Source organism: Anser brachyrhynchus (assembly GCF_964034855.1).
Source record: "Anser brachyrhynchus genome assembly, chromosome: 9".
Lineage (NCBI taxonomy): Eukaryota > Metazoa > Chordata > Aves > Anseriformes > Anatidae > Anser > Anser brachyrhynchus.
In genome coordinates this window covers 26,558,434-26,569,153 of record NC_137703.1, presented here as the reverse complement: position 1 = coordinate 26,569,153, position 10,720 = coordinate 26,558,434, and the positions used below count along the sequence as shown (strand labels likewise).

General features: G+C 36.4%; 1 protein-coding gene across 8 annotated transcripts in view; it reads left to right on the top strand.

Moving 5' to 3' along the window:
- Positions 1-10,720, top strand: part of LOC308199573 (uncharacterized protein) — a 132,089-nt gene that overhangs the window by 78,295 nt on the left and 43,074 nt on the right. For all 8 annotated transcript variants that reach the window (XR_013954706.1, XR_013954707.1, XR_013954708.1 and 5 more), the window contains one exon: positions 9,809-9,968. The gene's annotated coding sequence lies outside the window, so the exon portion shown is untranslated. The remainder of the gene's footprint in view (positions 1-9,808; positions 9,969-10,720) is intronic.

Genomic DNA, 10,720 nt, shown 5'->3' with positions numbered 1-10,720 from the left:
GTCATACGCATGACAATGTTGGGTTTTCTTTTTTTTCCTCTCCTCTAAAATACACAATTTAAATTGGTTTCCTATTTGTTGTTCCTTCCTTGGAATTAATTTTTGCCACAAAATATGGTAATTTATTCAAATGAGACATGATTTTTGAATGTTTAACTGACAAAAGAACTGCTTTCCTGCTGAAAGACTGAGGTAGAAAATAACATATTTTTAATACATTTTCCCAAAATATAGCACCTCTTCATTTTAGCTCTGAGTGGACTGATTCTTTAAAAGTAGATCTGGAAAAGTACACCAAGAAAAGGAAATCTTGCTTATTCAGGTATTTTCAAGCTCTATCATCAATTTGAGAGTAATATATGATATTGTACATCCCAAAACACCTTTCACCAAAAATGAATTATCATCAAATATTTAAACAATTTTTCCTTCCTTTATGATCCAAATGCTGCATCATCGTCATCATCATCATCATTAGCATCATTATCTTCATCATGCTGATAAAAGAAAGGACTAATGATCAATACTAACTGATTACAACTCAATTAAGGAGCAGTTTTTTCAGATGTTCCTTTTTTTTTTTTTTTTAATCTTACCTGTTCCACTCCTTCCGCATTTTCAAGTTAACTTAATATGTTCAACTATTTAACATGTTTAATGAGCATACTAGAATATAACTGGAATCATCATTGAATGTGCTATATTCCTTCTGTGGTGCACACTCAACTTCCCTTGGACAACACTAAAATATAAAGAGCTGTCAAAAAAAAAATCAGAACTCTTGCTGTTAGAAAATGAGAGTTCTTGATGTAAATTGCAATAGAATTTAGTTCTTCAGATAAAACATCCATTTAGAAGCTCTGTAAAGATGTCTAGGAAAAGCTGAAGTAAAGCTGGCTCACTCCAAACTAGTTAACAAAAAGTAGAGATAGTTGAAGGAAGGCAATATGGAGCAAGCCTGGTAATACTAACCATCATTTTATCCAGTCTGTTTGCACAGATTTTCCTTGCACCCATCCTACCATCCTATTATTTTTCTTCAAAATGTTATCTGTGGAGTCTCTGGGACAAGGATGTTTAGTTCACAGAGTACTTTGCTCTGTTTTCTATGCTTGATGGTTCTTGACAGTATTATCATAATGCAAATTATTATTGTTGCTGGTAGAAACTGCACTAAGTGCTCTTTGGGCGTCAGCAAGTCCAACAAGTGATGATATAGTAATATCAGAGAGGAAATCAGTATTTCATATTAGTTAATGATTTAATTATGGAAATCCTTCCCTTAATGACATTTGTTAACTAAAGTCACTATAAATTGTATTCTGCTTGGCTCATCTTTCAGTGGCACTCTGAATTACACCTTCCTGACATTTAGATATTGGAATATTAAACAGATTTCTCGTTGCAGTCCAGTCCAGCACTTCGTTCACAACACAAGCCATCTGGGAATATGTATCCATCAATGCTCTGGGAGGCACTGTTGAGAGTTTGCATATTTTAAAAAGTCAGAGAAAATTAGAACTGCAGGAAGACCAACACATGGCACTCTCATTACACCAGTAGATTTGGCATCAGTGTTATTACTGCTTTTTTTTTTTTTTTTTCCCCCCCCAGTGGTATTTTGTACTGTATTTATTTTCCTTTGGTTTACATTATCTATTTTTTTTAATGACTTTTTTTTTTTTTTTAAATGTCTGGCATTTTGCAGGTTTTATACTATGCTGTTGAGAGTTTAAAAATATACAGTGAAGTTCCAGGCTAGCCATTCCCATTTAGTCACTTTTTCACAGCAATATCATTTTTATATAGCAAGTGTGCTGTTGGCATTTCAGGAATCACAGAGAGGCCAGCAATTTGGGTGCAAGCAAAATTTTTTCAAGCAGTTGCTGTAAAGATAATTCAGATTAATGGGCCATTTACAGTCTTGCTAACTTACTAACTGGCTATGTGCTCTAGGTAATCAGGGTGACATTACTGCCGGCACAAAAATGACATCTCGTCATCAGAAATTTTCTTCATTGGCACAGAAAATGCCAGGCACATCACCTCTGACTGTGTGGCCACCACATCTATTAACCTTATTGATTTGGAGTCATGCTGTGCCACACTGGAAAACTACTCCCTGCTGAAAGACTCAAGTGGATCAATCCTGAACCATGAACAAAAACTCAATAACAAAATGTAGTAGGCACCTTTCTCCGTTAAGTATTCCTCAAAGTAAATCACACTAGGGAACATCATCATAAGGAACTTCCCTTGAGATTCTGTGATCTCCCAGAGAAAAACAGCAAACCTGAGGGAAAAGATGTTTATATTGCCAAACATATTTTATATCAGTGTACTCAAATGTTTTACTGTAATTATATTTTTATTTTATACTGTAACTCATTTCCCCTTTCTAAACCTTAGAATTCTAACTTACCATTTGTTTTTAATGATGATCATCCCTGGTATGTCACCTATTGACAGATTACTCTGGAAAAGAAAGTTTTCTCTCCTTTATCAACCCTTCAGAATTTTCATGTATTTATCAGAATTTATTTTTGAGGTCCTCATTGTGATGGGGCTTGAAAATGAAACAAGGCATCTAACTCCTTTCAGCCTCATACAGTTAACAAAGAAGGCAACAAAAGGAGTTCCAGAGCTTCATATTTCCTGACAAAAGATAGAGGACTGCAGCAAGCCTCATTCATATTTAAATGTTTGTGGCTTTGGAATTAAAAGTCCATCTTTCATGTTATCCTTTCCGTTCCTTACTTTTTTTTTGATGGTGGTGGTGGTGGTGTTTGCCAGCAATGAAAACTATGTCGCAAACATTAGTGTGACTCTTCAGTTTGTAGAACTGTTTTTTGAAAGTACTCCCTGTTACAGACAACTGAGGCTTTTTTTTCCTTCTTCTTTTAATAACCGTTGAACATCAATATAGTTTTTAATTGTCTTGGAAAACTCATTTAGGACAAGAAAAGTGTGGGTACAACCAGTCTGTGCACATGTGAGTAATTACTGATTATAGCTGAGTAAGTTTTATTCAAGCCTTTGGGACCCCTCTCAGGAAAAATTACTCACATGAGTAAGGGGCACAGGACAGGACAGGAACATTTCTGTTGCTCAGTACTGTGACAACAGTGTTTTTGCCCAAGGGTCTGATTGGAAAACTTGACAAAATCTATGGGCATAAGGTTTAATTTTGCATTGGTTTTAGTGTTAATGAATAGAACAAAGTTCATTAAAAATACTCCTTGCACTATGTTCAGCCATGTTTAACATCTGTATATTTATATGTATTAAATATTTTAAATTTTTTCAAAGAAAATTCTGGATTATGAAAAAAAGGAGAAGCAAATGAAATGACATTAGAAAATATTATCAGTTGCTTGAAAAAAATGATTTCTCAAAGCTGCATAAAAGTCTGGAAAATATTATTTTTATTCCTTAGGAAATAACCCTGGGCTTCTAATTAATGTCATGAAATTAAGACCATTTATCTGAAAAACTGAAAAAAGATCTATATACGCTCCAAAGTTCAGTGTTTGTCCCTGAGCTCTAACATGGGATATAGTGTGTGAAAGTCTAACATGGGATACACCATATATCATCTCTATTTAGAGCCCCTAGGCAGGAAGTATAGATAAAAAAAATAATCAAAATTACTGTTTTTCTTTACTGAAAGCTCTCCAAGGAATTCATTGGAATGAGTTCTGTCTGCCCATCTAATTGATAATTATTTAATTAGCAATTTATAATGATAATGGGATTTTACCCCCCACCAGTCCATCTTGTCTGTAAGAAAAATATAAGTAGACAACCTTATGTATTACTTTACCACTTTTGGCAGTTGGCACAAGATATTGTGGGCCAGCGTTGTGATTCCCCACAGTTAAACCATAATAGCAGTGTATTCATATATTACCTTTGCCCACAGTGTTTCCTTTTCTCATTACTGTGGGTGACTGGCATTCTCACAATGTGTGTGGGTGCACAGGCTTGTTGTGTCACCATGGACAGTTCTAAGAGCAGCTTCATTAGTTCTTTTTACAACAAAAGCTAGGTTTTTTTCCCTGCCTTCTCTTTCTTTCTCTTAGTTGGCATGCGGGTTGAATTTTTCTTGGACCCCCTGCTTGACTTTTTTTTTTAGAGCTCCTTTTGAACAGTACAGCAGTGTGAACACTAGGAATTGTAACTGATAGACTGTTTGCAGGAGAACTCATGAAAGTTCTCTTTGTTCACTTCACATCAACCAGGTTTATGCAGACCCTCCCCCACCTCAGCCAAACAGGGAAAAGGAAATCCACTTTTAATTATACATTGATAGGAATCACTATATAGTGAAATTGCATCAAGTGGAGAATGCCCACTTTATACTCTTTTATCTAAGAATCCAAAAGAAGCATTGCCGTAAAAAAAATGGACATGCAAGCGTAGCCTCCCCAGTATAGCCAGGCCTGATTAATTTAAATCAGTTTGCCAACTCCACTTCCAATCCTGGTAAAAATTTTCGGCAGTATCTTTGCACTATAAGAGCCTCAGTAAACAGTAAACAGTATACAGTAAACAGCCTCAAACCAGATAAGACACTCACTGAAATTCATTGTTTCCTCAAGGTTATCTGCAGAAGTGCATAGTGTCGACTGATTTTCTAAAAAGACCAGGATGTTTCCTCTTTTTTTTGTTTGTTTGTTTGTTTGGTACATTGGTTCATTGATTGGTTGGTTGGTTTATTTATTTACCAGAGGAAAGAGTTCTTATGAATTTCTATTTTGAACATCTTCTGAATCCAAATTTGTGAAATTGCATGAGTCAGTCCATCAAGGCTTTGCTCTACTAAAACGGGAACAGAACGACTTCCCAGATGTTCGGTTTCAAAGAATTAATAAGGAAATCAGGAGATATTTAACAGATAAACACTAATTCTTTTTTTTTTTTTTTTTTTTTGGCAAATCTAAAAAACACACCTTGTGATACACCACATGAGGCAATTTGAAAAGGTTCATTAGTTCCCAGGGAAAGAAAAGAAGGAATCTTAAAATGCAAGGTACCAGTCAGAGACTAGGACTGAATCTGAAATTATTCAGAATAGGCAGCAGTTCACCTTCCAACAAAATGAGCTTTCGCTGTGGCCAAGAAATAAATGACACAGAAGGAAATTATTAAGGCCAAAGCAACTGTGGCAGGAGTACATGTTCTTTTAGATCTGGGCAGGCTGAGCCATGCAAAGGAGCCTCAAGAAATGGTCTTCATGTGAACAACTGATGCACAGCAGGAGTTGCCTGAAAGTGGTACCTCTCTGCCTGCTGCGAGGGAATCATCTGGGGAGAAAAAGATGGGAATGAAACTGGCTTGGGAAAAGGATAAAGGAAGGGTAGGGGAGGAAGGAGGGCAATCTGGGAATAAGAGAGAGAGGATAGAGATACGTTTAAAAGTAAACCTTAGGTTTGATTGTTCTGGTCTGCTTCTTTTATATGTCTATACTGGAGGTTATTTAAGAGAATCCTCAAAGATCAGTCTAAGGTTTGCTGCTGAGAATAAAGCTACAGAGATGGATAATGTTTCTACAACAAAAGACTTTAAAAAGAAAAAGTAGGAACATTTCCTTGTAATGACTGCATTGTCTGGATTCTCTATAGGTCTCCTAGCATTAGACCAGGGCAGCTTCTTGCCTTCAGTGAAGTTACTCATTCATTTACTCCCTCATTCAGGTGAGAATCAGGACTTTCTTCTTTAAAGTTCAGAAAGATGTAGTTCAGCAAGTTTCCTTCTGTGGAGAACTTAGGAGCACTGTTTGAGAGAAAAGCCCTTGAGGCTGACATGCTTTAGTTGGAGTTCTGCTGAGCTGAATTTGCACATTAAGTACTGTACCTTGCTCTTGCCTGCTAAAGCGTCCCTTGTTTAAGACTACCTATATGTGTAACTAACAGAGAGTGGGATACAGCCTCAGGATTTATGCTGTGTCACCTGTGAACAGACCCTTTGGGCTGCTTGTGGAGCTAAGAATAGCTGGGTTGTGGATATGCAAGCCATGCCATTGTTTCTCTGAGGATGAAACATACACTCCTGTAGCAGTGATTGGGAAGGCAGCCTCGTAACACTTGAAAATTCACCAAGCCATGCTTCCCACAGCTGGATTTTTCTAATTGAAGCTTACTTTGGACCCCGGTCTAATGTAAAGCAGATTCAACATATGTAAGATATAAAACCATAGGTTCTTCAGTAATCATAGGTCTCTCTGCAAGAGCATTCTATTCCAAATAATGAAATATTATTATTAATAGCAAGGGGACAGATTTGTACTGATCACTCACATTGATGAAATATTGCCCAAGTGCATGATTCTCACAAAGGTAAGGATGTGTAATTGCACTTTAGATTGATAAATAAAACTAATGATTAAATGCTCACTTTATGACTATAGGATCGCAAGCAGATGTCCTGAAAACAATCACTTTGGTCTTTATTGGCAGTTTTCAGGCAAACGTCTCCAGGTTTGTGGACATATATAGATATGTGAGAACAGAATTTTTCCACTTGTTTCTGTATGCTGCTTGGTTGCATATAGCCAAGAAGGCTGACATCTACTAATGAAAGAGCCTTTGACAATGACGTGTCTTTTCTCAGGAATCTCAATAGCTGTCACAGATCAGGAACCCTGTTTTTATTCTCACTGTATATTTTACTTTTCTCCTCAGTTCAGCTATACTCATTTCATTAAGTTGGGTCAGTAAGGTCAGAAAGCCTTATAATTATCTCCCAGGACCAAAGCTCTAGCTGAACTTTTAGTTCAGAATTAAACAGAAGTTCTAGTTCGGAACTGTATCTTTGCTGGGACCTAGTGGGGTTACCCTTCATTTTACTTCAACATTATGAGGACTAATTCTTCTGTGCTTGTGTATACTTTGTATACCTGCCAAGTCCTCTCCATCCATTCCTTCAGGTAATCACAGAAGTGACTGATTAAAAATGATCAGACTCTGTAAGCTTTCAGCAGCACACTTGAAATTCCAGTTTTCTTTCATGGTGAACAGTTTTTCTTTCATTTTTGACTTTTTGGAGGAACTGATTCCAAAGATTTTATTCACAGTGGTTAACAGGTGAGAACTGGTGTTTGCTAGCATAAGTGTCGTGCTGGGTAGCCCTTTGTTCACTTCCTGCTGCTTCCCTGCTCTATTATGGCAAAACGTACTTTAATAGAAGTTTTTTTTAATGGTTTGTACAGTGTATATTTTTAAAGCATATTATGAAATAAAAGTGAATACCTATCAGAACAATGTGTTCCTATGAACCTCTAACAATTGGGCAGGTCCCTTGATTTCAATGGACATACTCCAGAACAAGGGACTTGTACCACCTGAACAGGATTGCTAGAATTTGGCCCTCAACAGATGCAGTTTTGTTTCCACCAGCATGTGCCAATTAAAATGATTCTGCTGTAATAAAATATCAGGAGACAGAAAAGGAACCACAGTGAACTGAGGCAATACTGAAGAGTTAAGCGTCTTTTCAGCTAACACAGATCCCCTGCTCCATTGGTGATCAACGGTAATAATGACATCCACTTTCCAAGGTAGTGCTGGGTTTCTGAGGGCTGATTCTGATGCCAGTGGCTGGTGTGAGTTGTTGAGGAATTTTCAAAGACCGTGTTGGATGGGCGGCAGGAAGATCTGAAGCCACTGGAGATGTGGAGCAGAAATAATAGGAGGAGTGATAAGAATGACACCATTTCCAGAATGTCTGAATTAAGAAGGAAGGCAGGAGAGGCTGAGCTGTGTTGAAATATTTTGTCTGCTCAGTACAGAGTAATTGTACAGCATTTTGGCTACTAGTGCCTTGAAAATGAAAATGGACAACGGAAAAATTTATTTCTGTGATTGATAATGAAAATTGTTTTAGATGGGGAAGAAAAAAAAACTTTCCTCTGATAAATATTTTCCAATTTGTCTTTGAACAGCAATATATAACTGCTGAATCAAGTCTCCAAACCTTTACACCTATTTCATGCGTTTGTGATCTGACTCAACTCATGGATGTTTCTCCAGATTTCCATAATTAAAGTGCAGACCGAAACCTTTGCTCATACTTAAATAAATGTCTTATGTAAGAAAACTTACAGAAAATAGCGTCTGAACAATTTGGACACCCCCCCCCCCCGGCCCCTCTAAAGTCCATTATGTATGCAGAAAGAGAAATATGGTCCTGCACCCCTCCCCACATACAAACTCAAACTTGAATGTGTAGAATCATTTTGCCTGGAAACAGACATTTTGACATAAAGCATTTTCTCAAAAATAGTCATATGATTGTTTTCAAATAGTTAGAAGAAAAATCAACATTTTGAAAGTTGATGCAAAGTAACTTGTGTCCTCCAGATAGCTCTATTCATGTAGTCTTTAGCTGTCAGAAGCAGAACTGTAGTTCAGCAATTACCTGCATTACATTCACATCTTACTTTCTCTGTTAAATCATGCACACACATTTTCAATTTATTAGCACTGGATAAGTGGCCTACTATGTCTAGAAGCCTTGTAATGTGTAAATTACTCTAGCCAATTCTAAGAAGGGATATGTGTCCATGAAAGTGAATTACTCACAGATCACAAAAGAAACCACCTTTTCAAAACTATTTCAGATGGGCTAATTATCTGCAAAATGTAGGATTGGTTTTGTGCTGCTGAAATTTGTTAATATACCCAAACATGCTTTTGGCATTTTTGTATGCACAGCAGGAAAATTAGTATGGAACTGGAACTTGTTTTTAATAAAACTTGAAAGCACAGCTTAAGGTCTTTGCTGAACTATAAACGTTACTGAACAATAAATATGTGGTTGTAGGCCTCACAAGCCTACATACTATCTTAGGGTGAGAACATATGGAAAAGACACATGAAAAAGCAATTGCAGAAAAAAATGGGTTTAGGGTATTGATACTATTAATTAGAGGTGAATAATGCTGATTTGAAAACATGACGCTTCAAAAATGGCAAAGCAAAGCAATCACTAGCATGTCTGGATTTCATATTACCTGTCCAAGCAATTTTCTTTCTCCTTCTATAAGTGCACACTATTGTTCATTTCAATGAGATATTAGACAGACACTAGACACTCTATTCTCCCTTCTTCAGACAATTGGGATTTAAATATCCATTCAATTCAGAAAATGATACGTCTGTCATGAAACTCCTTTTTAACTCTGTCTACGGTTGCATGCTCATGGCTGATATATAATTAATAGGCTTTTTACATCCTTCTAAAGAGCAGAATTTTTTTAATTATGTTTTTAATTCGTGATACAGACATCGGATGACTAGCACTGAATATATGTAAAAATGATAGTGCTACATGAAAAAGAAAAAAGATCTTTCACAGAGGATTATATCAAAAACAATAAGGCTGGTGACATACTGAAAATTATCATTTACTTTTGTCTTATAGTAAGACTGAGTAGATTTATCAATAAAAATGTCTCCTGTTTATCCACATATCTGTTTCGATTTAATTTTTCTTGAATTAAATCCAATATCAATACAAGGCGTATGCTGGGAGTGGTTTGTAAAGAAGAAAGATCTATCTGGAAGGTTGTGACCTGAATGTTGTACTGGAGAGGTGTGCTAAACCTTTTTGATGTTCTGTTCATCTTTGTCTGTAAAAGGGGTACAGCAGAGTCTGTTGAATGTCCTGAAAGGAATTCCTGGATGTTGCTCAATGTTGAAAGTATAAATGTAACATCTAAGTAACATAAGGTCAAAGCAGGAAAGATAAATTGAAGTTTTAAGTTAGTATTTAGCATTAAGGATATCAGGATATTCTTCTCTTCCAGGTGTGAATATAAGAAGCTATTTTGAACTGAAGAGTCTAAAGAAAAGATTTTGGAACAAATTGGATGAAATCAACAGGACCTAATTGTGAGGGTCGGATGATATTTTTCCAGATAGAATTCAGACCTGAAATTGCTGAAGTTTAGCTTTGGTAACAGGTAGGTTAGTAAGTATGAATACAGTCTCTATGAGAACAAATACAGTTTTATTTGAGCTCAGAGAACAATGTGACTTACGACTGTGTGATCAAGATGCTATATCTGGGTTTTCAAGAAGCCATATGAAGGTTCCCTCACTCAAAAGATCTTTAAGTAACTAAGTTCTTAAGAGGTTAGAGAAAATGGCTTGAATATGTTCTGAATAAAAATAAGAAACAGCAGGCAGGAATAAAATAACTATTTTCATAACAAAGAAAGTTTGCTAATGGAATCACAGAGGATTTGTACAGTCTGTATATGCATAAACAATTGTTATAAAGGATGGGGGATTATTCAGATAATGCCACTGTTACCAGGTGATACGAAAGTTATTAAGGTTGATAGATCTACTAATGTCTATCAAGGCCTGAAGTAGGATTTCCTATCTGACTGGGTGACAAAATGGTATGCGACATTCAGGGTATGTTCCAGTTGCTTGCAAATAGATATCTAGAGTAATTTTAGAGTCCCTAGGGTGCCTGACATATCCACATGAGAGTAGCAGAAGTAAAACACAGGCTTGACTCCGCTGTGACATCAGATGCCTGTTTGGGAAATTGAATTCCATCTTTGGTGCCCAGTAATGTGTCCTAATACTTATGGAGAAAAAATACACTTCATCCTATGCAAAAATGGCTTCCAAAATGTTCAAGTGAAAGGTCTTGGAGTCAATATTGATGATTCTCTGAAAACATCAGTAGTGGTCAAATTTACAAA